The 2,178-nt window shown below is 38.9% G+C and overlaps 1 non-coding gene across 1 annotated transcript; it reads right to left on the bottom strand.

The window, feature by feature from the left end:
* Nucleotides 1-289: 289 nt before the first annotated feature.
* Nucleotides 290-393, bottom strand: LOC118654831. The gene has a single exon (XR_004967095.1). It is a non-coding gene; the product is annotated as a U6 spliceosomal RNA (small nuclear RNA).
* Between the last annotated feature and the right edge of the window lie 1,785 nt (nucleotides 394-2,178).

Below are 2,178 nucleotides of genomic sequence, written 5' to 3'. Positions count from 1 at the left end.
ATTCCATATGGGAATATTTCCTTAGTATAGGAATTCCAGTGTGGTGGAACACCTAGTGAACAGATTTTACTTTATTCTTGGCTTCAAAAGTTTTTTAGATATTAGGAATTAAGTGCATATTAATTTATGGTTTATATTTTTTGCACGAAGGAGAACATTATCTTACATATGTAATTCTGAGAGAAACACATTTTTAATGTACATCACTGCATTTGTTATTTTTTACATTGAAAAAATATTCTGTTTTCTTTTTTGAAATTACTGTTTTGTTGAAGTACAACTGATATAAAATATTATGGAATGTTTCATGAATTTGTGCGTTATCCTTTCACAGTGGCCATGCTAATCTCTGTATCGGTCCAATTTTAGTAGATGTGCTACCAAAGTGAGCACTCATTACAATTGTGTTTTGTTTTTTAATCCTCTCTGAGGATATTTTTCCATTGATTTTTAGAGAGAGTGGAAGAAAGAGGGAAAGACAGAGAAATATCAATGTGAGAGAACACACCAATTGGTTGCCTCCTGCAAGCACCCTGATGAGCAGGGCCTGGACTGGAGAGGAGCCTGCAATCGAGATACGTGCCCTTGACCAGAATCGAACCCGGGACCCTTCGGTCCGCAGTCTGACACTCTATCCACTGAGCTAAACCAGCTAGGATGCAATTTTTATTTTAAATAACTCTAGGTGAGAGTCCTTTATCCTCAGACTTGTGTCCCAGATGTTTGAGCAGGTTATGCTGGGGGCCTTTTGGGGAGCACCTTGGATTAAATCAGTAAACTAGAATACAGTGACCTCTGCAGTTATCACCTTTGCCTTTCCCTGGAACCTTCATAATCTTTGGGGGTATCCCAGACTGTTATTTTTATCCCTGATATCATTAAGTATTTATTGTTAGGTTTTCAAAGGTCCTTTCTGTCATTTATAAGCTAAAATTTATCTTGCCATGGAAAGCCCTTAAAGATAGGAGGTACAGCAAATCAAAGACCTGCTGAAGGTGTCTTGGAAATTCCCAGTGCTCCTAAACTTATGAAAAGTCCTGAGATGTCTCATATTCAAGAAATCTGCTTCACTATATTTAACTCAGAATTTTCCAAATATACCCAACCAAGGGATGCTTCATACCTATCAACATCCTTTGGTGTTAGTGTTCTGTGAGAACAATGACATTTAAGAAAGTCTAGGTTATTTGCATTAAACCATTTCATATAAGGGAGCAATAGCATCTGACCCTGGCATTCTTGAACTCTCCAGGAATAAGATTGATGAGCCATTTGTGATCAAGAAGAATACCAGCAGTTACTTGCAACTCAAACTTCCTAGGATAACTGGCCATGAATGTTTGCAGTGATTTAGGTTCCAGGAGGTTTGAAGGTCTTGGGTTATCTCCAGTAGGTTCAGAAACTAGCCTTATATGTGTAGCACTTTTTCTGTTGCAGAGAAGTCCATGGAAAACAACCCAAGTTCCCAAAACTAAGAATGAGATTTGTTGACATGGTTCCCTCTGCTCTTAGATGCTGCTGCATGGGGATGACATTTGACAGAGATCTATTCTCTCTCCCTCTTCACTGAATGTCTTTGAGTGGATGAACATTGATAACTGAGTTTATGTCTTTGGAGACGAAGTGCAGGGAGGGACCAGCATCGTTATACCTGTGGTAAACAGAGGCTCCTCTCCTTCCAAAGAAGCTGGAAGGGTGTGTTGCTTCAGAGAAGAGTTAAAGAAAAGAGTTTCAGAACATAATTTGTTTTTCTTTTTTTTTGAAAGAAACATCTGTTGAGCCATTTAGGTCACAGACCAAATTCAATTCCATGTTGCTGAGAACCTATTCTAGAAAAATGAGCTTGCCTATGATTTGACAAATTTAGTTTTCTTTAAAGAAACACTAAAAAGTAACTTTCCATTCTGCCAATTTTTTAGAAAAAATATATATTTTATTGATTTCAGAGAGGAAGGGAGAGGGAAGAGAGAGACAGTAACATCGATGATGAGATAGAATCATTGATCGGCTGCCTCCTGCATGCCCCCTATTAGGGATCAAGCCCATAACCCGGACATGTGCCCTGACCGGGAATCAAACCCAGAACCCTTCATTCCACAGGTGGACATTCTATCCACTGAGCCAAACCAGCTAGGGCAGCGATTCTGCAAATTTTTGAAATCCTTGGCATCAAGTTTC

Source organism: Myotis myotis, unplaced genomic scaffold (assembly GCF_014108235.1).
Source record: "Myotis myotis isolate mMyoMyo1 unplaced genomic scaffold, mMyoMyo1.p scaffold_m19_p_4, whole genome shotgun sequence".
NCBI classification, from domain to species: Eukaryota; Metazoa; Chordata; class Mammalia; order Chiroptera; family Vespertilionidae; genus Myotis; species Myotis myotis.
Note: the sequence above shows the minus strand (reverse complement) of the source record. Positions and strands in the feature narration are given on the sequence as shown.